At 49.2% G+C, this 25,524-nt stretch overlaps 1 protein-coding gene across 1 annotated transcript in view; it reads left to right on the forward strand.

The window, feature by feature from the left end:
• Window positions 1-25,524, forward strand: part of MYORG (myogenesis regulating glycosidase) — a 50,747-nt gene that overhangs the window by 13,183 nt on the left and 12,040 nt on the right. The window lies entirely within an intron of this gene.

The following is a 25,524-nucleotide window of genomic DNA, read 5'->3' on the forward strand; positions in this document are numbered from 1 at the left end:
CTCTTTGATTTTATAATTTCTAATGACCAAGGCATAAGGTTTTAATGGAAACACGGCTAACTGATAGCTCAGCCCCCATATAGCCCACACTGTCCCACCTGGATATTTGGTAATGTGCTAAGACTGGAGGTGGACTTGCTATAGACTTTCAGATTTTCACAAAAGTGTACATTGATTCCATTCACTTTCTAGCAGGGGAATGCTTCTATTTACCCTAAAACTCATACCCACATGCTCTCTTGGACCCGCTTGTTTATCTACCTTCAGGTCACAGGGCCAATTTTACTGCCACTGTTGGTGACTTCCTGGCAGCATTTATCTTAAGACAAGTGAAGACTCTTCTTCTAAAGATGCCACCAGTCTCTCGCTATTTCAAATTGGCAAAGCACCTACTCATTCAGCTGGACCTCCACCTAAGCTAATCTTCACTAACTTTCATGCCCCGAAAGTCCTTCCTCAATTTCCCCCTCACGTGGACGGATAAGTACTCAGTTTCTTTTTCTACATTAATAAACATGCATCGACCCCTCACCTGCTCCTCCATAGATCCCTCGCCTGCTACTTCATACCTTCTTCGACTAAAATGACCTATATCAAAATTGGCCCATCCAATCTTAGGTCCTGATTTAGTGTTTGGGGGAACGGTAAAGCATTACAAATGTGACCGATTTCCTGTCCGCCTTATTACATGTGTATTATATCCTAATGCACTTGTAAAAAGGCAGGTGGGAAGTCCTTCACATTTGTGACTGAGTATGCGTCCCGTCTGCATTACTCTGAAGCAAGCGCTTAGTTCCTTTCTTTCGGCTAATCGCTTACCCCTGAAATTGCCAGGATACCAATAGGAATACTTACACAGCTGCTTTCAATGCTCTTTGTTGGAAAATTACTGCTATTAATTCCTTGGCACTTCTTACATAACGTTGTCTTCCACAATTCTCCCGAACAGCACTATGCTATGCAAAGGAGGTATGTGAGATAAAATGCCACTGGAAATCTTTAGCGAGATCTTGGAGACAGTCTTACGATCCTCAAGCTAAAGCCACCTACCGTAAACCACTAAAAAATACCAGCTCCTCATTTGTTCTACACAAATTTCTTATTTTGCTAATAAAATTGAATCGGTCAACAATGATCCCAAAGAAATCTTCTCCATTGTGAAAAGTTCCTCCAACCATCCGGTTACCCTAATGGAATCATACTAACTCAAACTCTACACTGGCTTATCCTCTCTCTTCGAGGAAAACATGAAGAAAATACAATCTAGCTTTCATCCATCCACTGCATACGTTTTCTGACCTTATCTTATCAGACTATCTACTCGTTCCACACTCTCTCACTTAGAGCCACTTGGCCGCCTTCATAAGTGCCTACGGCTTTGACATAATGTTGCATGCGCATGACACTCAAATTATTGTCTCAGTATCCAATGACCTGGCCTTAACCCAAGAAAAAAATCAGTATTTGCAGGTCAGATGATGGATGAAATCTAACTCCCTTAAACTAAACAGAGAAAAAAATGAAATCACATGTGGAAAAAATACCTCTTTCTGGTCGCCAGCTTGGTGGCAAACAGCAGCTTGGTGGTCAACAGAACTTGGCCCACCTCCTTCAAACACACCTTCAGCTGAAAAGTGGGTATGTTTTATCAATCTCAAACTTTCTTTTGCACTCACATTTGACCTACTACAGCAATCTGTTTGTAAAATTAATCCTTTCCTCTCTTTGTCAGCACGGTCAACAGTAATTCAAACAGACGTCCTCTCACGCCTTTGCGTCATCTGATGACATCTCATTACTGTGACAACTCTCTATCTCGGCCTCCCATCCCATACTATTTGGAGACTCCAGACTGTTTAAAATTCAACTACATGGGTATTACCAAACTTCCCTCCACATATCTCAGTTGGCAACTACCTCATCATCTACACTGGTCGCCTGTCTTGAAACTTATCCACTGTAAGTTTCTCTGCATAGTAAATAGATCCCTGAACCTGTCAGGTCCTGCTTATTTCCGATCAAAGTTTCAATGTTATTACCCATCACGCCCCTTACATTCTTCAAATGGTGCTTAATTAGGGTTCCTCTATCCCATCTTCGCTGTACAGGAGGCTGATCCTTTTCTTACTTGGCTGGAAAACTCTGGAAAACCATGCCGCATAACCATGACAGCATCTCCAACCATCCTATTTGCCTACTTCGCTTACCTGTTTCCCCAGTTCAAGGATGCTGTCTTTGGGTATTTGTTGCACATTACAAATATCATAAAAAAATACAAATCAATCACATTAGGGGCAGCCTTTCTGGTTTCATCAGTCACAGAACATATAATGTTACTAATAGTGGACTCGCATCCACGAATCCTAACTAACTTGGCCTCCTCTTTAATCTTCAGTTAAGTATGCACCTTATTTTGTAATCTATTTGTGCATCCCTTCGATGAAACTCACTTGTGGAGCAAAAAGCACACTTCCGTTATTAAAGCCCTATGAACGATTCCACCAGATGTAAGAACTCATTGATTTCAGGCAGAGTGGCTGAGGTATTATTTGTTGTTTTCTGTTTGTGATCAGAAAGTATAGAAAAAGCCTGTGAGGGCATTTTATCTAACTAACAGCCATGGTTCATTAAAAAGGAACATAAACCAAAAAAAAGCTTGAAATCTAAAGCACCCAAGAGTAGGGCCTGTTATGCGTTACAGAGAGACCCTCCTTCAGCCAGGATTTAGCCCTTTGCACGTTGGCCTGTAGCGGGTTTAACGGACAAACCCCACCCCAAGTAGAAATTCATTGTGAGAGCTAGAACCCCTGCAGTTACCATAAGATCCTATCTGAATGAACTCCAGAGAACACTCAAAAGATGGTCAGCCTTCAGAGCAGCATGAGTCCGGTGATTTCCGTGAGGGCTGGGTGAAAAGTTGAGAGTAGCAACCAGGCCTACAATTGGTTTTATCGCCAAGTTCCATTACCAGCCAGAATTGAGGTTGAGAGCTAGAGCGCAATGTGTCCTGATCCTTTCAGATACCTAGACTTGCTTTGCGAGTGAGCCGCAGGCAGGTTTTTACCACCATATCCACAGGATGCAGAATTAGCGGCCAGCGGGCAGCAAAGTTCTAGTGATCCCACTGACCCGGGATGAAAGGGAGTAAGAGGAAGCGTTATGGAGCAGGTGGACCTTACAACCAAGTTACAACATTTTAAACAGCGGCTAGTGGTCCACCGTTCTGGCCTTTCTCTAGTGTGGCAGCGTAAAAACCACAAGTTAAAAATAAAAAAAAAACAAATCAGAAGTGATTGTTGGGCTTATTCATTTAAGCCTAAGAGACTCTTGAGTGTTTCATTCTTGATTCTGAACCAGGAGTTCTTTTTGGTGCATTAGCCAGACTCTTGCTACAGTAAATATTTTAATACGTGGTTTCCAGTCAGGTCAAAAGAAAAGTCATGAGTGACACCCAGCTCTCATTTAGGGATTGTTGCTGGATTCTGCTCAAGCTCTTTCTCGTGTGCGGTCAGCTAATAAATGTTTCATCTGATCCACTGATTTTAAATTGACCACAAGAACGCTTTCTTAGTTCATTCACTTACGTTCCTACTGCCAGCAGTTTTTCACCACTTATTGTTGGAGAAACTGACTAACATGGTTGATTAATTAATGTGGTTTTTAGGGTTTAATAAACTAATGTCTCGTGTTTATTTAATGGTGGCGAAAATCCACATTAACGTTCATTGTTTTTAGGTCTCGCCTGTCGATGCGCATGCGCATCGAGCAAGGCGAGAGTATTGCGAGTTATCCACTCTTTATCTGCACTGCAAGGAATCGTGGCGATTCCTTGCAGTGCCCGTGACTTTTAAGGTCAATGCGCATGCGCATTAAGCTTATGCGCATGCGCATTGACCTTAAAAGTCACGGGCGCGTGCATGTCCGTCTTCCCGCCGTCTCGCATTTCCCCTGTCGCACTTCTCCTCCCCCCTCCCCTCTCTTCCCTCCAGCTTGTTTTTTGTTTATTTGACCCGCTCCGCCCCCTCCCCTTCCCGCCGTGTCGCATTTCTCCTCCCCCCTCCCCTCTCTTCCCTCCGGCTTTTTTTTTGTTTATTTTACCCGCCGTGTCGCCGTGTCTCCGATCCTTTCGCTCTCCTCCCCCCTCCCCTCTCTTCCCTCCGGCTTCTTTTTTGTTTATTTTTTCTCCTTAAAACGGGCACCAGGAATAATTTAATTAATCTGTCATATGGATGGGTTTGATTTTTGTTACAGAAGCAGGGGTTTGCCAAAAATTAGCCAGTTATTTACTTTCACCTAGCATCATAAAATTCACGCGTTTTTCAAACAGTCAACGTTTTCCTCCCACACTTACCTGTATGGTGGAATATTTTCTCGCAGCTGGCTGTGTTGTTTTGTCATCTTTTTTTTTTTTTCAATTAAACCGTATACACGTCATGCTTCCTATATTTTTTTTTTGCCACTTTGAAAATGAGGTCATTCCGATGCGCTTGAGCGACATGAGTGACAAATTAGTGTACTCGCGCACAAAAAAACGCATGTTTGCGACACCCCAAAAAAATCTCCTGCAACATTTTTAAAATGCAGGAAAGTGTTTTTGCGTTGAGAAAAATAGCTTGGGCAATATTAATAGTTTCGGTAAAGTACACGTTTTCCGGCGAACGCTTAAACGCACAGAACTTTTTATCTTTTTACCTATTTAAGACTTTTTGCCAAAACGCCACAAGCTTCCCAAAATAACGCACCCCTAGCCCGTGGCATCAGTCGAGGCGGAGAGTGAAATAGCAACTTGTGTTTTGGAAGAGGTGTAAACTGGCTTGTTTACAGTGTGCTGTGTATGTAACATGTTTGGACAACGCACTGTAGAAAACAACAATTGGCAATCCAAATTCTATATCACAATACATGTTACATATATCCAGACATAACGGCCAATCTACACAGGTCTTTAAATAGCCAAATCACAGACCACCAGACTTGCATCAGCGCTAACAAAGCACGTTGGTCTATAGAGGCCAGGACCTTTCATTCAAACAGAAATGCAGCTGCAACACTTGAAATATGCGAAATGACTCACGAGTCCCTTCAAAATACGGGTTTCATCATCATAAGTAGAACCCCTCGAATCACTACTCGGATTTACCATGGGCAGAGCCACTAGGATTATGCGGCAATGCAGGACTGAATCCAGCAGCGTGGTTATATACCTAATGTGCAAGAAGGTAAAATGTTGTGACATTTTGCAGCACATTCTCTGGCAGTATTATTTTGATCTAAGTTAGAACATGTTTTCTTTTTTTAGTTACCAATAATATGTTACGTTATGTGGCAAGTGTGGTCAATCCAAACCTACCATCTCACACGGTGCCCCAGTGTGTCACATGATTTCTGCTCCCTTCGCACAGTCACTGGGTGAGAAACAGAGAATATTCAGTTGCAGAGAAAACCCTCACTCACCCTCACCCACCCTCACCCTCACCCACCCTCACCCTCACCCACCCTCACCCACCCTCACCCTCCCTCACCCTCCCTCACTCACCCTCACTCACCCTCACTCACTCTCACTCACCCTCACTCACCCTCACCCTCCCTCACCCTCCCTCACCCTTCCTCACTCACCCTCACTCACCCTCACTCACCCTCACTCACCCTCACTCACCCTCACCCACCCTCACCCTCACTCACCCTCACTCACCCTCACTCTCACTCACCCTCACTCACCCTCACCCACCCTCACCCTCACCCACCCTCACCCTCACTCACCCTCACTCACCCTCACTCTCACTCACTCTCACTCTCACTCACCCTCACTCTCACTCACCCTCACTCTCTCTCACTCTCACTCACCCTCACTCTCACTCACCCTCACTCACTCACCCACCCTCACCCACCCTCACTCACCCTCACTCTCACTCACCCTCACTCTCACTCACCCTCACTCTCACTCACTCTCACTCACCCTCACTCACCCTCACTCACCCTCACTCACCCTCACTCACCCTCACTCACCATCACTCACCCACCCTCACCCTCACCCACCCTCACCCTCACCCACCCTCACCCTCACCCACCCTCACTCACCCTCACCCACCCTCACTCTCACTCACCCTCACTCTCACTCACCCTCACCCTCACTCACCCTCACCCACCCTCACTCACCCTCACTCACTCTCACTCACCCTCACCCTCACTCACCCTCACTCACCCTCACCCACCCTCACCCACCCTCACCCTCACTCACCCTCACTCACCCTCACCCTCACCCACCCTCACCCTCACCCTCACCCACCCTCACCCTCACTCACTCTCACCCTCACCCTCACTCACCCTCACTCACCCTCACTCACCCTCACTCTCACTCACCCTCACTCTCACTCACCCTCACTCTCACTCACCCTCACTCACTCACCCACCCTCACTCACCCTCACCCTCACTCACCTTCACCCTCACTCACCCTCAACCCCTCACCCTCAACCCCTCACCCTCCCTCACCCTCACCCACCCTCACCCACCCTCACCCTCCCTCACCCTCCCTCACTCACCCTCACTCACCCTCACTCACTCTCACTCACCCTCACTCACCCTCACCCTCCCTCACCCTCCCTCACCCTCCCTCACTCACCCTCACTCACCCTCACTCACCCTCACTCACCCTCACTCACCCTCACCCACCCTCACCCTCACTCACCCTCACTCACCCTCACTCTCACTCACCCTCACTCACCCTCACCCACCCTCACCCTCACCCACCCTCACCCACCCTCACCCTCACTCACCCTCACTCACCCTCACTCTCACTCTCACTCACCCTCACTCTCACTCACCCTCACTCTCTCTCACTCTCACTCACCCTCACTCTCACTCACCCTCACTCACTCACCCACCCTCACCCACCCTCACTCACCCTCACTCTCACTCACCCTCACTCTCACTCACCCTCACTCTCACTCACTCTCACTCACCCTCACTCACCCTCACTCACCCTCACTCACCCTCACTCACCCTCACTCACCCTCACCCACCCTCACCCACCCTCACCCTCACTCACCCTCACTCACCCACCCTCACCCTCACCCACCCTCACCCTCACCCACCCTCACCCTCACCCACCCTCACCCTCACCCACCCTCACCCTCACTCACCCTCACCCACCCTCACTCTCACTCACCCTCACTCTCACTCACCCTCACCCTCACTCACCTTCACCCTCACTCACCCTCAACCCCTCACCCTCAACCCCTCACCCTCAACCCCTCACCCTCAACCCCTCACCCTCACCCACCCTCACCCTCCCTCACCCTCACTCACTCTCACTCACCCTCACTCACCCTCACCCTCCCTCACTCACCCTCACTCACCCTCACTCACCCTCACTCACCCTCACTCACCCTCACTCACCCTCACTCTCCCTCACTCTCCCTCACTCACCCTCACTCACCCTCACTCACTCACTCTCACTCACCCTCACTCTCACTCACCCTCACTCTCACTCACCCTCACTCTCACTCACCCTCACTCTCACTCACCCTCACTCTCTCACCCTCACTCACCCTCACTCACCCTCACTCACCCTCACTCACCCTCACTCACCCTCACTCACCCTCACTCTCACTCACTCTCACTCACCCTCACTCTCACTCACCCTCACTCTCACTCACCCTCACTCTCACTCACCCTCACCCTCACTCACCCTCACTCACCCTCAACGCCTCACCCTCACCCGCACTCACCCTCATTCTCACTCACCTTCACTCACCCTTAATACCTCACCAACACTCACCCTCAATGCCTCGCCCTCCCTCACCCTCAGCCTCACTCACTCTTACTCACCCTCACCCACCATCACGCTCATCCTCACTCACCCTCACTTACCCTCACTAACCCTCAGTCACACTCAGTCACCCTCAGTCACCCTCACTCAACCCCTCACCCTCACTCACACTCACTCAACCTCTCACTCAACACCTCACTCTCACTCACCCTCAACACCTCACTCACCCTCAATTTCACTCACCCTCAATTTCACTCACCCTCAATTTCACTCACCCTCACTCATCCTCAACACTTCCCCCACCCTCACTAGCCCTCAACACCTCACACACACACCCTCAACACTTCTCCTTCAACTCCTCACTCACCCTCACTCTCACTCAACACTTCAACACCTCAGCCTCAGCCTCACCCTCAACACCTCACTCACCCACAACACCTCATTCTCACTCACCCTCACCCTCACTCACCCTCACTCACCCTCACTCACCCTCACCCTCACTCACCCTCACTCACCCTCACTCACCCTCACTCACCCTCACTCACCCTCACTCACCCTCACACAGTGCAATAGTTCTCAGACCATTTCAGTTAGAGCTTTTAGAAATGTTTATGGCTTTTTTTATTTGTAATACTTTCGCATTGGCTACAGGAAACAAAAATGCTAAACATTTACAAAAAAACCCATAAACAATTCTAAAAGCACTAACTCTAATGGTGCGAGACCTATTGCATTTCCAATGCTTGTTTATTTTGCTTCTGAATGTGGAAGGCTTCGAGGTGATATTTTTATTTTCCCATATTTGAGGGAACATCCTTTGCTGCAAACTTTCCCCAACAATATGGATTCTTAAATGTTCATTTGGTAAATGTTTGATAATGAGTTGAGATCTATTGTAACCTCTTTAACTATAAAGATGATTTTAAGGAACTTAATTTGCATTTGTATGTTCTTAGCTGTGTCATTGAAAAATCCAGATCTAGTCTGCTGTGCGCAGGAAAAAAAATCATTATTAATCAACTCTCTTCTTGTGGCCGCAGGGTTAGGTTGTGGTGCAGTTAAGAAATCCTCAGAGACTCTTCGTGTTACAAGAGACCTTTCCTGTTCCTCTTAGAACCAGTCTGTTGTCGAACAGCTGTGGAAAGAGGAAATGTCTGGACAGGCATGCATGCCTGGTGCAAACGTTTACTTTTTAAAATAATCTTGTGGAGTGCTTATGCACCAGACTAGAGTTGTGGCACTTTACATATAACTCATTTGCACACATTACATTAAAACATTTAGAAAATATTGCATTGCAGAGATATACATCAAAAGAATGTTATATTGATATTTAATAAATATATGAAGGAACGTATAAAATACATGACATATTACTACACCGGCTGCAAGTTTTTGAAGAGGGCAGGCATGAGTTCTGGAAAAGTTGAGTTTTTAAGTGTTTTCTCATTGTAACAAGGAGTTGGTCTTGTTCTGATGTCGAGACGCAGCGAGTTCCAAGTGGCAGCATGGTGGTTACAGTGAAAGAGTGCTTCTTTGCGAAACGAGGTTCTGAATCTTGTTACCGTCAGGTTGTATGGAGTCGCTACTTTTGAGGCCTTTTAGACCATTAGATAAAGTAGAGAGCAGCTCTGATAGATATGTGGGGGAGGGGCTGTTCTGGGGATTACTTTGCACTTGGGGCAGCATCGTTTTGTATTACATGTTGGGGTGTGAGAAAAATGATAAGGGCTAGTTGGTGGCCTTGCTAGCAAGCGCCCTTTCCCAAACAATTGTTGCACAGGTAAAGGTTATTTTGCAGTGCTGTTTTTGGGCGGAATCTTGCTAATTGGTGCTCTAAGAGTGAGCTGAGCATGTCTTTTCCCAGACTCAAGGTCTGGTCAGCCGTATGACAACTGAGAAAAACAAAACGTGATTTATTGGTGAAATAGGTCATTTAACTAATATCATCCAAGACTGATACCACTCTCAGCTAGTTATTGAGTGGGGTGCAGTCCAAGTGACCGGGATGAAGCCGCTGACCCGGTTCCACCTGTGTCAAGTTCTATCTGGGAGTTACAATACCCCCCCCCACCTACACCCAACTATATTGCTATTGTAAAACAGACCCTTCAAATTTGGAATGAAATCGTTTGTTAGTTGATGTGTTGTTCATGGAACTGTTTCGGTGGAAGGATGCATACCTGTTGGAGTTGTTTTTTGGTGATAAGACTCTACCATTTTTGTCCTGTTAAATGCCTCGCACGGAATGCCTGGTTTTGAGGCAGGTAGGAATATGTATAAAGCATAAGCAGATCTTGGTCAAAATATAAATTATTTATTAGTGGTACTAAAAAAATATTAGGAATTGTAATTTTTTTAAATAATTGCACCCTGTTTAAAATCCTGATCCTCTGAATTAATTCGGTGAGCAGCTTTTGAGAGAATTTTTGTTTCTCTTATAGTTTTCTCATGCACATTGTGGTTAATGTTGCGACAACTGAAATAGGACACATTTTCTATACATCCACATAAATTGTCCTAATCCATGTGAGAAAATAGTATTTCTGTTTTGAGAAAACCCCGTAGTTCCAGCAACAGCAGCGGTTGATTCTCTAGTGTTATACTACAGCCTCACTACAGAGTTTAAATGAACTAAAGTGTGTTACATTTCATATTCACGACAAATGTCAGGCACGCTGAACGCCATGTTGCTGGAATAGGAAACGATTGAAAGCATTTCCTATGGAGGAGAGTGCAGTAAATGACAAGAACGTGGGGTGAATATTGTCATGTGGCTAGTGCTCCAGATGTTATAATCTGAAATGTCTTCCTCATTCATGCGAGAAAACAAGTCTGGCATCCTGAATGAACATCCGGAAGCAGTGTCAGTCTGTTAGTTGATTCCCCAGTGCTCTGCTGTAGGATCACTACCGTGCTAATGACATATTTGAATATCCCAGGTCGCTAGAATTGGGACTAATGAATTTAAAGTCTTTCCTATGGAGCAGCCGGCAGTATATTACCATTGAAGGGTTAATGGTTCTAAAGCTGTCTTCTCAAGCACTTCATCCCCAGTGTGTGCACATTGTGTGCGCCAGGCGAGCCATCTAGTTCTCTGTTCGAGTTCTGTGATCTGTAGACAGCTGTTGGAGAAGGCAGCATAGCGCCGCGTGGATTGATATTGCAATAAAGCTCGTCTCAGGCACTAGTTATGAATCTTCCGGGCAGATATCGACCTCGTAGAAATACATCAAAAGGCAGCATTTTGGTAGTGTACAGCTGTCTGACATCAATTAATCTTAGTACCTGCAGATTTATCCTGTACACAACAGTGGCGGCTGGTTAGTTTTGGTGGGAGCGGTGTAGACAGGACACACAAACACACATACACACTCAAAGCCATGCATTTGCACGCACGCATGCACACACACACACACACATCTATTCACAAGCCACATTCATACATACACGCACGTAGGCACCCAACATTAATTATAAAAAACACACACACTTACCGGCAGCTCTGCCTCAGAGGCCCCAGAGGTCCCAGGAGGCTTGGAACTGCTGCTTTCCCTCATTGGCTGACCTAGGGTCCACTCTGTGATGAAGTGTCACTGATTGACACCCAACCCTGGGTGCTTCAGGGCTTAACCCCTCCTATGCTCATGACGAGCTGAGCTCGTCATGAGCCACGGTTCTCGTGTGCTCATGACGAGCTGAGCTCGTCATGACCGTTAGAACGCTCAGGTGCGGGGCTAATTCCCCTCCTGCGCTGAGCGTTCTAAAGAACGGGTGTGGTCATGACGAGCTCTCGTCATGAGCACCGGGGCGATGTGCGTGCCCCCCCCCCTCCCCTTCCCCCAGCACAGTGGGGGGAATCGGCTGCGCAGTCAAGGGGTTAATCTGAAACGCCCAGGTGCAAGGCAATCAGTGACTCTCCCCCTCGTCACTGAGGGGAGGGCCTTAGGGACCTTAGCTGAGCTGAGGAGGTCACGCCTACAGGAGCTGTGACTTCCTCAGCCCAGCAAAGTTCAGCTCAGGCAGCCAGGGGCCTGCGCATTTAGCGCATGTCTGGCTCCTGCCTGCCTGATCTGAAAATGAACAGTGTCTGTCAGGCAGCCCCAATGGACCGGCCGCAGCTGGTACACAAGCAGAGTATGTGCTCTTCCACACATGAACAGATCTTGCCTCGTGGCAAACCAGTGCAAGAATGGCACTTTCCTGCACATGTGCACTATGTGTGCTATATAAATGCCGTCTGATTAATTGATTGAGTGCAGCAAAGTGCCATTCTTGCACAGGTCACATGCTGTCCATTGACTTTCATAGGAGCCACTGGTTTGCCACTAGGCAGGATCACTATACTGTTCATGTGTGGAAGAGCACACACTCTGCTTGTGTACAGGATAAATCTGCATTGCACAGTGTAGGTGCCATCCACTTCTGCCATTGCCCACTGGGATGAAGGGACCTCTCTTATGCAGGGAAGCCTGGCAATGATCAGTGGTCAAAACAGTATCTAAAGCAATCACTGCTGGAGAGAAGATAGGGAGCAGAGAAGAGCAGCATGGTTCAGCCATTTGTTTACTGCAGTACACCATACCCATTGACCCACACCATACACTACTACATCATTATGTTAGGATGAAGTAACCATCTTAGGAGTTGTTCTGTTTTTTATCGGTGAGCAGCACTGCAGCAGTTGATGGTTGTGGCGCCTAAGCAGGAGGCAATGGGTTAGGTACAGGGCTGGTTTCTTCTGGGCCTGCGGTTGGGTTATAATAATTCATTTAACAACACGTGGGTGCCATTATAGTTTAGTACATGTGAAATCTGGTGCTTAGCTGCAGCATAAGTAATAAAGTGAATAATGTACTTTATTTTTAGTTTACAAAAAGGGAGTCTGAAATTATTTCCTTCCATTATTCATAATTCAAGGAGGGCTTTGGCAGGCTATAGCCGTAGTCTGCTGTCGGTTGTGCTAGGCACTGACTCTCTGGGCTCTTGCTTCGCAGAGGGCTTGTCTTGAGCACACCATGTGTGCACCAGCATTCTCTGTGCTCCCATTTTTGCAGCTTCCTAGGTGATGTCACATAGCATGTGCCTTGGAGGACCAGCCAGAGGGCTGCAGTCAGCCTAATGTGGAAATATAAGTGTGAGTTGGTTGGATAATTATCCTAATGGGGGGGGGGCGTGGCCTGCAGCATGCCGAGCTAGACGTGCAGCCTGGGAGCTCCCGGCCTACTACAACACGATCCGCCTTAAAAATAGAGACCACTTTCATGTAAGCGCCTGTAAACGAGCACCTAGCGCACCTGAAACTGTAGCGCGACCCCGGGGGACTCGCCAGTGACTCTGGAGCAGCGAATACGAAGTTTAGATCGCCGGCCGGGAAGGGCGCCGAGGAGGCAAGATGGCGGCGCCGGCGTAATATCGGCAACGGAGCTGGTGAGAGGTGCGTGGAGGGCCCCACCGCAACGAGAAGAGGGGCGCTGAACCCCACGAGGCACTGGGAGACACTCAGGGAGTTCGTCGGCCGGACCCCCGGCCGAAGACGGTACCGGCGCCCGGCAATACTTTACCAAGATGGCGGCGTGATCTGGAGCCGGTGACCGGGAGTCACGAGAAGGACTACGGAGCCACAGCGAGCCACAGACCAGGAGGGGGGAGTGGACCCCGCTGTGGAGACGTCCGGACGGACACACATTGAAGGAGTGAGACCCCCGGCGCCCAGATACCCTGCACCAAGATGGCGACCACAGATGTCGGCGGCGGTCAGTAATCACCCGGTAAGGCTCGCCGGTGCCGAAGAGGGAGGCGTGGACCAGCGGAGACCCCGCGCAGCGACAGGGGAGACCGCAGAAAGAGAAATTCACCACAAAACGGCGGGCGCCCGGCCACCCTTTCCTAACATGGCGGCGCAGTGAGGGGTGACGGCGAGATCACGAAGACCTCACAGGGACAGACCTGGGAACCTGAGGTGGAGTAGTGAGACGTCCCACCTGAGGAGCAATTGGACCTAGTGGGAGCGGGGGACCCGGCCGATATAAATAAGCCTGGAACACGACGACTGCACCAAGATGGCGGCACCAGCTGCAAGCAGGGCGAGGGAGGTGAGAGACGAGACTCCCCGACCGGTGGGATTCGAATGGCCACCCACTGGAGAGAGAGAACCAGGGCCTGAAACCAGGTGCAGCACATGCTTGAGACCTACGCCGGACCGACAAAAGTGACACCACCATAGCCTCGGCGCGGGAGAGACACTGACCCTGACCCCCCCTATGTGAGTGCAACGGGAATAAAGACGGCAGGAGGCTGGAACCCGGCGTACCCAGGTGCGGGGAGGGTGATATCTGCCTACTATACAACCCTGAAGCGAGCATGACCAATATGGACTGCTGGTAACCTTTAGCGGGAGAACCAGTCCGATACTGACTCTTCTCCGGAGCGGCAGCAGAGACTGCCACGAGACCTACATCCGGGTGGTGAGACCGAGACCCGAAGCGGAAGGAGGGAGCTGGCATTGGAGATCCAATGGGCACGACTGGAATACTTTGAAGGTACCGGAGCCGGCGGGACACGAAACTGGCAGAGGACCGCAGGCACCTGGGCCTAGTGTGGCGCACTCTAACGACAGCGGTAGACGAGTAGTACTGCCCTGGAACGGCCGACAATGGGGAAAAAAGATCCACTAACCAAGGAAACAAAACGGGGCCCTATGGACAACTTCGCGGCACCACGCCAGAGCAGGGAGATCACCGACACAGCGCCCGAGGGGTCAGTGGACACCGGCAGGCTGCTTGCAGCCATCCAAGCATCAAGATCGGACATCCAGGAGTCACGAGCGGCCCTAGAGGTCAAAATCGGAGAGGTGGGGTCGGAGGTCACTCTCCTGCGACAAGATTTCAGGAACCTGTCGGCTAGAGTTACCGAGACAGAAACGCGAATCGGCGAAGCGGAAGACTCGCTGACCACACTCCGGAAAGATATGGTGGAACTCCAAGCCTCACACAGACAACTACACTGATGATGCTGAAAATAGGGCACGCCGCAACAACCTACGCTTCGTGGGATATAGAGAAGGAATCGAGGGAAACAATATGGCGGCGTTCCTCCACACATGGCTAACGGAAACTTTTCCAACGGCACGCTTTTCTACGTGCTTTGTCATTGAAAGGGCACACAGAGCACTGTTAGCGAAGCCTCCGGAGGGTGCGAGACCCAGACCAGTGATCGCACGCTTCCTCAATTTTGCGGACAGAGACTTGATATTGAGGGAAGCGAGGAAATTGGGGGAGATACGCGTTGAAAATGCTAACATCATGATTTTCCCGGACTACAGCCAGGAAGTGCAGAAGCAGAGACGCTCCTTTAATATGGTAAAGGCGAAACTCAGGACCCTGAACATCACCTACATGCTGCTCTTCCCAGCAAAACTCAAGGTGATATATAAAGACAAATCGATATTCTTCAATCACCCTGACGATGCCTGGCAGTGGCTAGAGGAACGACTGATTTTCAATGGCAGAGAAGCAGCAGGACGTGAAGAACTGGATAGGTCCCTGAGGGAAAAGGCACAGTGGGGATTGCCGAAAATGCAAAGACGGAAATCTAGAAGGCTGAATTCCCGCACGCACGGGACACCGTACCACTCACGCACCTCTGCTGGAGTAAGAAGAGGGCGATCGGAATCCCCTGGGGAATCATCCACGGCAGACTCAAGACTACGAGGTAATCGGAAGCAGATACACTCGGAGGGTGAGGAAGAGGAAGAGGCAGGACACAGAGCATCGGAAGCCGACGAGGATGTGCGAGGAGAGAGACTGGGCTCGGTCCATCCACTGGTGAAGGAGATACGAAACCTAGAGCAGGACTCCTCCGACAAGAATAGTGGGACTGACACTGCTACACAAGATTCACATTCATGAACAATGATGGAGTGGTCCACCAGCGGTAGCAGCCGGGACGACCTGAGGCACGCAAGTTGACACTACCCCCCTGTTTTTTCCTTTTTTTTCTTTACATTTTCTACAAGTTAGTGTTTGAATTGGTTTGTTAGATCCAGGCACACAGTCTGGACTGGTACCTCACCGCATTCTACCTGGGTGGGAAGGGTGAGGTGTAGTTGACAATCGGGAGGGACCGGGTGGGCGACAGACCGTCTCCCACTGAAAGATCTGTCCTGTATGGGGAGGAGTCTGGAAGGGGAGGGTGGTGGGGTCGGGGGGATGCAAAGGGTCACAGTGTTCAAACAAGTTGGGTGGGGGGGGCAGTGAAAAGTTGGGATGGGAGACTTAAGGGGGGAAAGCTACAGTCATACACTTCGACACTCCGCTCCAAGCATCCACCACCGCTACAAATGGTAGTCGAGAGCAACTCTCCTCAATGGCAGGTACACTAGACACACCGCATCAGATTGATAGGGGAACCTCCATCTTAACGTGGAACGTGAATGGTCTGGGATCGAAAATTAAACGGGGATTGGTAAATGCATACCTTAAGAGAGCAGCGTCAGATGTCATACTACTTCAAGAGACACATCTTAGGGGAGATAACTGTGCATTCATAGCGAGGGGCCATTATAAGGTCTTGGCTCATGCAGGGTACACATCGGACTCCAGAGGAGTAGCAATCCTGATCCGCAAATCGGCCCCGTTCAGCACCACTCGCACATGGAGCGACCCCCAGGGCACATACGTAGGAGTGCAGGGGTTGTGGAGAAGACGTAGGTACACAATACTCTCGGTCTATGCACCCCCAAAACTCCAGGCACGTACACTCAAGGCAATTGCGTCCATACTGATGGATACGGCAGACACTATACAAATAGTGGGGGGCGACTTCAATGATGTAATGTCAGAAGAGCTAGACCGTACAGGACACACACGCAGAGGGGGGACACAGACATCGCTGGCACAGCAAATGACAAATATGGGACTCACTGACGTGTGGCGGTGTCGACACCAGGCACGAACTGCCTACTCCTTCTATTCCGGAGCACACAAGGTCTTCTCGAGGCTTGACTATATATTCATAGCGAGGCAACACTTGACGGCAGGTGATGTGGTAGAATACAAAGCGAGGGGAATCTCGGACCACTCGCCCCTATACGCAAAGGTGGGAGGGGTGGCGGGGAGGGGGGGTGCGGACTGGCGGTTGGCGGCCTGGGATCTACAGACTCCAGAGATTGCACGTGGCATTAGGGCTGACATTAAGGTGTACATAGCCGAGAATGAAGGTACAGTCGCCTCGGGAGCCACCTTCTGGGATGCGATGAAACCAGTCCTACGAGACAGAATACAGACGAGGCTAGGGGAGGAGCGAAGGAAAAAACAAGCCGAGGTAGCGGACCTGGAAGCCACAATTCTGTCCTTGGAAGAGGAATACCAGACACGCAAAGAGGCAGAGATTCTGAGACAACTGCTTGATACTCAAGGGAAATACAGAGAGGTAGTCTCTAACGAGGCTCGGACACAGTCCCTAGCAACCTTACACCGTCTATACGATGTGGGGGATAAGTCCGGTAGGCTTCTGGCGTGGCTGAGTAAGAAAGAAAGAGCGGCTAGATGGGTGGAACAAATCAAATCGATGGAAGGGGGATCTGTGAATACCGACGACGAAATAGCGGAGGCATTTGCGTCTCATTACGAAAGCTTCTATGCGGCCAAAGACTTGGGGAACTCCGAGGTGGCACTGCAATATATGGGACTTACGGAGCTACCCACTCTGCCCTCCGAAACGTGCACAGCCCTGGAAGCAGATATCACGTTAGACGAGATATCAGAAGCTATAACCAAACTGAAAACGGGTAAGACGCCGGGGCCAAACGGGTTCCCAGCGGAATTCTTTAAACGAACAACCGATCTCTTGACGAGACATCTTAAAACCCTCTTTACCGAATCATATAGGGAAGGGACCCTGCCACCGGATCTCGCACTGGCCACCATTGTACCGATTTATAAGGAGGGCAAACCAAAGAACGACTATGCCTCCTACCGCCCCATCTCCCTCCTTTATATGGAGGTGAAGATTATAGCGACAATCCTAGCTAACCGACTGAAATCGGTAATCCCCGACCTAGTTCACATGGATCCATCGGGGTTTTTACCAGCTAGGGCCACCAAGTTAAATCTCAGACGAACTCACAATTGGCTGCAAGAAGTCAAAGGCAGAAGGGAACCACACTGGTTTCTCTCCTTAGACGCAGAAAAAGCGTTCGACGCGGTGCACTGGCCCTTTCTCATGGCGGCGCTACAAAGGTTTGGCCTCGGCCCCAAGTTCCAGGGGTGGATACAGCTCCTATACACTGCACCGAGGGCACGAGTACGGGTGAATGGGAGACTATCTAGAGAGTTCCGGGTCGAAAGAGGAACGCACCAGGGGTGCCCGCTATCCCCCCTTCTATTCACTCTAACTATCGAAATCCTGGCAGCAAAGATAAGGCAGAATCCAGATATTTCTGGCTTTACACGAGAGGCCTCGGACGCGGCGCAGGAAAAAATATCACTTTATGCCGATGATGTGCTCCTCTACATCACTAAACCCGAAACTACGATACCGGAGCTGTTTAGGGAGCTGGACGAGTTTGGAGCAAGGGCAGGCCACACTATAAATTGGCATGAATCTGTTATTTATGATCCACAGGGGATGGAGAGATGGGGGAACTTACAGGAGCAATTGGTCAACACTTCGGAGGGATTTCAGTACCTGGGTATATATATTACCCTAGACAGGAACCTCTCATTCCGTAAAAACATAGAGCGGATAATGGATAAGGCAGTGATGGATATGACTAGGTGGAAACAACTGACGCTCACCCTACTGGGCCGGGCGGCTATGTACAAAAGGATCACCCTCCCAAAATTCCTATACGCGCTACAAAATGAATACTACCCACTCCCGGCCAGGGCGATCCCTAAAATCCATGCAGACCTTCGTACCTTCCTATGGTTAGGTAAACAACCGCGGATAGCCTTGCAGACACTCCAACGCCATCAATATAGTGGGGGGATTTCGCTTCCCAACCTGGAGGCCTACTATTAGGCATAACACCTGACCCCGGTAAACGACTGGATCCACGCCCCGGCGGACCACCCGACATACGCGCTAGAACGGTGCAAAATGACGCCCCAAAACATAATGTACTATCTCTATGGTGGTACGGCGAGGGCGTCGCTCCTGCCGGCAACGGTAATCACACTGCGAGCCTGGTACACTGCCACTAAACGTATGGGGTGGGAAGGGAGACCCGCCAGACAGACGCCGCTATGGCACTGTAGATGGTTGAAAGAACTCAATAAGTTACGGGGCTTCCAAAGGTGGGATGACATCGGCATTTCAAGCATTGGAGACGTGATCTCCAGGGGAGAATTGAAGTCCTTCCAGACACTCCAGGCAGAATTTGGGCTACACCAATCACAAAGCTTCAAACACACACAGCTGAGACATACCTGGAGGGCCCAAAATATCATACTCACAGAGATAGCGGAATATGCGCCATTGGAGGGCAGACTCCTCCAGGACCAGATAATGGGCCAGGCGGTTTCACTAACATATAAAACCCTGACTAATAACTTACTAGGTGACTTAATGAAACTTAGGGGAGTGTGGGAAGCGGAAGTGGGGGAAATGGAGGATCTAGACTGGGAGATCGTCCTAATGCATCCCCGAGACGTGGCAATAAAATCAAGGCTACGTCTCATTCAGTTAAATGTGCTCCACAGAACTTATTTCGATTGGGTGCGACTCCTTAAAATGGGGAAAATAGACGACCCAGCGTGCCTCAGGTGCCGGCACCAACAAGGGGATTTCTACCACACCATATGGGCCTGCGTCAGGATACAAACCTATTGGACAAACATTTTCACTGAGCTCGGGGAAGTCCTAGAGGTGGAACTAGTACAGGAACCTAAACTGGCCCTACTGGGCATGACGAACGAGGTGGACCTGCCACGCCCACTACTTACCTTCCTAGTATTAGCACTGGTGGTGGCCAAAAGGGACATCGCGAGATACTGGGGGGGCCCCAGAAACACCAGACATAGAGGAATGGAGAAGGGGCTTAGACATGTACATGGCGGCAGAAAGAGTGACCTATAAAGCAAGAGGTTGCCCCAAAAAGTTCCGAAAAGTGTGGACCAAATGGAGGCAATACCATGGATTGGAGGGGGTGCAATGAGGCGGGACATCCCGGGAGAGAGGGGAGCGGGACTGCTACAGACCCATAGTCTGGAAAGGGACAAGCGAGGTAGCCTTGAAGTGGAACATTGGAGGGCGGAGGTGAGACGCGGGGAAATGTGGAATGGATGACATACAGTTGCATACGGGGTGGTGTGGGGCTGGGGAGAAAGGGGCTGCACATTATCGAGCCGATGTAGTTAACAATGTACACGAATGCAGCCGGAAGTGTATGATGTGACTAAGTCCATGACTGTAGAACAGCTTTCAGTTCCTATGAAAAGTTGGGAGGGGGGTGGGAAGGGGTGAAAGTAAAAACGCAGAGGAGTTACTGGATTTTAACTGCCTACGCAGGTACTTGGAAGTGTAAAGTCAGCAAATGATTGACATCTGCCGCCCGACCTCCGAGGTGTGGGCTGAATGGCTGTGTGACACTTTACAACTGTTGCGACTATCCTTAACGCGGATAGGATGTAGTGCACTTTGAAGGTTGGTATTTACAGTGTTTCTGCAATAAAAATGTTTAAAAAAAAAAAAAAATTATCCTAATGGGGGATTCTGGGACCGGTAACCACAGTGAATAGGAAGAACTGAAAATTGAAAGAGAATGCCAAGCTGACCTTTGTAGTGTTCTTTTCTGATATTTTCTATTGGATCCTTATTTTCCTTGAGGCTAACCTTGGCCATCTAGGAAGAAAGCAACAGCACCAGTAGATCCTTGTGAATGTACATTCTTAGCAAGTGTACTTTGCTTAAATCCTTGGTCAAAATAATTTCAAAAAGGGGGTGGTGATGGACAGAGTATCTGAGTTAATCAGAACACTCCTACCCAGTCAACAGATCAGGGCTTGATCCATCACCGTTTTTTAGCTCACTGCACCATCCCAGTTCAGAACCTGGCTACATGCAAATTAGTCTGTCCCTGGCCCAGTGCATCATGGGAACAGGGCAGACCAAACTACCAAGCCAATTCTTTACTGGAAAGGAAACAAGCTTCCGGGGACCGGTTTCTGGCATTACAGCCGTCTTCGGCCTGGCTTGCTTGAATCCTGATGGTGCAGTGAGCAAGGGACTCATGTCTGAGCATACCCTTCCACACTTATGGTGGCCAAAATAATTGCTCACTGCACCATCAGGATTCGAGCAAGCCGGGCCGAAGACGGCTACAATGCTAGAAACCGGTCACCGGAAGCTTGTTTCCTTTCCAGTAAAGAATTGGCTTGGTAGTTTGGTCTGCCCTGTTCCCATGATGCACTGGGCCAGGGTCAGACTGATTTGCATGTAGCCAGGTTCTGAGCTGGGATGGTGCAGTGAGCTAAAAAACGGTGATGGATCAAGCCCTGATCTTTTGACTGGGTACGAGTGTTCTGTTTAATTCAGATACTCTGTCCATCACCACCCCCACTTTTTAAATCCTTGGTCAGCATTCTTTATTGCCTCTAAATTATTATGGATGTTTAAGGGACCTCTTCGCAAGCATCTTCAAGGCGACTTGGAGTTGTGGAAATTCTAGTTCAAGTGGTGCATTTTACAACACAATTTTTCCAATGTATTTGCTAAATAAACATAGCTTCGGATAGAGATTTCCAACCAGATTCTTCTGCCCAGGCGTCAGACTGAATCCAGCAACGTTCAACAGTACCTCTCCACACCGGTAAGTGGCACTGTGCAGCTCAACATTGATGCTGTTCATTTACGGAAATGATGTGCGGGCACTCTCTAAGACTGACGTTATATCATTTCTTTCAACGCCACTAGATCCAGATCAGGAACTACCTCTCGTTTGTTTAGACAGTTTTTCAACCAAAACCTTTTACAGCGTGCAATGGAAATGTCCCCTTCAAAGACAGCATGCATCAAACCCTGTAAGGACTGTTGCAAACAAATGTCTGTGACAGATCCTCTTCTGGTTTGCCTGTGGTGCCTGGGGGTCGAGCCACAGCTCGTAAGCCCTGCAGTGACGGCACGTTGATGATCCCGAAGACCCTACGAGACCCCAAAATGAAATGTTATGTTGCCAAGCAGGGAAAGAGTCCACTGCAAGACTGATCCAAGTCAAAGGGTTGGTCCCTGTCCCTTTCATAGTCCAGAAGTTGCAGGAGTAATTTCGGACGTTGGTCATCAGTTAAGTCGAAAAATAAAAACATTAAAAATCCAAGTGGTAAATTGCCCTTTCCAGTCACTCACATTCTCCTGAGAAGGCACACGGGTATTGCCAAGCCTCTCGATCTTCCTCCAGAGGTCAGTTGACCTTGGATCCCATCCCGAGTTTCTCCTAGCACAACCCAAGTTTCTGGGCCGCCTGTGACATTAAGGCATTTCTCAGAGTTCCTCAAGGCCATCTTCTAACTCTTCAGATCTTTACTGACTCCCTCTGGTGCCTACTGGCTATAAGGAGCCGAAAGGGCCGATCAGGCATACCTCCAGCGGGTTCTCCCTCAGAGCCAGTTGGGCCCTCCGAATCCTCCACTGAGCCTCCGGCTCCTGCACTGACTTTTCACCACCCTACACACCAGTTCCTAGAGCCTCAACGCTGATGCCGGCTCTATTGACAACAGAGGACATGGTGCCTATTGTACTTTCTGACACTGATGTAACCTTGCCCAAGGCCGTGTTCAACTGTCGTCGAAGCACCCCCGCCAACCTCCCCTGACTTGCCACATAGCTGCCATTCTGGACATGGTTTGGTTTCATGCCTTTCCCAGGAAAGAAGAGTCCAGTATATTCAGGTTTTGATCCCGATCTTTCAGCCTCTGTTTTGGATTTCAGTGAGGTAGACACATAGACTTCTGGGACTGATACCCTCCTGCATCCTGTTGGTCAAGCCCTCAAGGTGGCGAATGGGGGCTCAGCAGTGAGATCTGAACTCTTTGTGGGTCCAACATCAAGCGGACACCTCTGACTACATCCAGTTCTGGGAGGAGACATCAAAAGATCCCCAGTGGTGATTACTGGTAAATGGGTCAGCAGCAGACCCCCTCTCCGTACCCCTCCCAGAGTTGACAGTGGTGACCGATGCATCACTTCTGGTTTGGGGAGGCCATCTGGGAGAGGCAGAGATCAAAGGCATTTGGTTTCCTGCGGAGGCCTGGTACAATATCGGCCTCCTGGAGCTGAAGGCCATGCACTCTGAGTTGAAAACCTTTCTTTCGTCCATCAAAAGGAGACTGGTGCAGGTGCTTACAGACTGCACCACCCCCATGTGGTATTACAACAAACAGAGTGGTGTGGGGTCCTAGACCCTATGCCAGGAGGTATTGAACCTCTGAAAATGGCTGGAGCAAGAGATTTTTTTCTGTTGGTAAACCACCTAGCAGGACCTTTGAATGCCAGAGACAGACCATTTCAGCCTTCGACGCCTAGCATATCACAAGGGGCAGTTACACTCAAAGTGGCGCAGCGTCTCGTCCGCAAATAGGGAGAACCTTGGTTCACTCTATTCACCACCTCTGAGAATACGCAATGTCAGCAGTTCTGCCTTTTGAAGTTTCCAAGGTGTATCTCGCTAGGAGATGCATCACATCTAGAGTGGAAGTCAGGAATCCTGTATGCCTTCCTGCCAATATATCTTTTGTGCTGAGTTCTAAAGAAGACCAGGACCAACCAGACCAAAGTTATCCTAGTGGGAATGGAGAGTATGGTATCCAGAGCTCCTGGGCTTGGACATCTTTTCTCAATTCAGGCTGCCCTTCAGGAAGGGTTCTGCATGTGGGCCCTAGTAATCTCCGTCATGCATGGCTATTGAGTGTCGACTGCTGAACACATTCGACCCTCCTCCCAAGGTGGTTGATGTCTGCCGGACAGCCAGGCATCACTCGACAAACAGAATTTATATGCTTGACCTTGGAACAAATTTGTGGTTTGGTTTTGCACATGCCAGATTGAAGTCCCCCAGGCCAAGCAGTTTGATGGTCTATTTGTTTTGTCTCTTGCCCGGCAAGGCTTTCCTTTGGGCACTGTTAAAGGGCACTTTTTAACTTTTTGTACGCGCTGGACCAGCCCTTTTGGTTTAAATGACAGAATCTGATGTGTTTTTTTAAAGGTTTCCAACACTTGTTTTCTCCTTCTCCTGCACTGTGGGACTATAAATTGGTCCTCACATTTCTTGTGTACTCCCTTTGAGCCACTTCAAAGCTGTGCTTTGCGGCTTCTTACCCTCAAGACAATATGACTTGTCACCATAACATCAGCGCGCCGAGTGGGTAAGCTGCAGGTTCTCTGTGTCAATCTGCCATATACCAACTTCTTCCCAAACTGGTTCGACAGATGTGAGCATCCTTCTAGCCTAAAGTTGTGATGCCATGCCACGTCGGCCAAACCCTTACCCTGCCAGCGTTCTGTGCTCCACCTTACCCCTCCAAGGAGAGGGAAAGACTCCATTGCTTGGACTCTAAAAGAGCACTAAGCTTTTACATTGATTGTACCAAAGAACACTGGGTGCCCAATCAACTCTTTGTGTGGTTTGCTGGAGTGAAAAAGGCAAGGTTCTGCAGAAAAGGACCATTTCCCACTGGATTGTATCATGCATCAAGATCTGCTACGCACTGGCCAAAACGGTACAAAAGGGGGTGGTGATGGACGGAGCATCTGAACCAATCAAACACTCACACCCAGTCAACAGATCTGGGTTTAATCCATCACCGTTCTTTAGCCCACTCTGCCACCCCAGTTCAGACATGGCCATATGCAAATCAGTCTGACCCTGTGCCTCATGGGAGCAGTCCAGCCCAAACTGCCAAGCCATGCCTTCCCTGGACCGGATTCAAGCTTCCTAGGACGAAAAGCAGGCTCTGGAACTGCTGCAAACTTATTCCACGAGGGCCAAAGTTACTACCACTGATTTGGCATGCATATCTCTTGTTTTGGATATCTGGTAGGCAGCTACATGGGCGCGTTGCTTCATAGATTCACAAATCACTACTGTCTTGATAGCCAGGCTTGCAGAGAGGGCATTTTGTCCACACTGTCCTACAGCCTTCTTGGTTTGAGCCAATTCACAGGCCCACCTTCTAACCAGTACTGCTCTTGTATCTATTCAAAAGATGAGGAATCTGCCATTAGAAATCTATCAGAAGAACAACTTACCTTCATAAAGCTCTTTCTGTTAAAGACTCTAAGTGCAGATTCCTCACCGACCGTCCCATCCTCCCCATTCTGTGTACTGAGCTCTACCCATAAATAAGACCCCAGGTCAGGGAATCCCCACACTGGCCAAAGCCAGTCTGCTGTTAGGGCTCTGCATCTTTGGGCGTGGACAGCCTCGAATACAACTGAGATCTGTACGCTGGAATTGCGCCTATATGGTCCCAACATGTAATTTCTATTGTCATTGTGAAGCCACACGGTGCAACCTACCGGCATACAGAGGTACTGCTGAAAATGTTTCCAGATCCAGTCTGACTGACCCCTGGGGAATATGCAAAATGTGAAGAATCTGCAGTAAGTCTTTACCTGAAAAAGTTTTACATGTGTTTTTGCAGGCTGCTGTTATAGAGAACATTAATCTGACACAGCAGGGCAGCATCAGTGAAAGTCGCCATGTATTTCTAGTGAGGTGCCCTATCGTGTATCAAATATGGTGAATGTATCTTTAATG

This window comes from Lissotriton helveticus, chromosome 2_1 (assembly GCF_964261635.1).
Source record: "Lissotriton helveticus chromosome 2_1, aLisHel1.1, whole genome shotgun sequence".
In the NCBI taxonomy this organism is placed as follows: domain Eukaryota; kingdom Metazoa; phylum Chordata; class Amphibia; order Caudata; family Salamandridae; genus Lissotriton; species Lissotriton helveticus.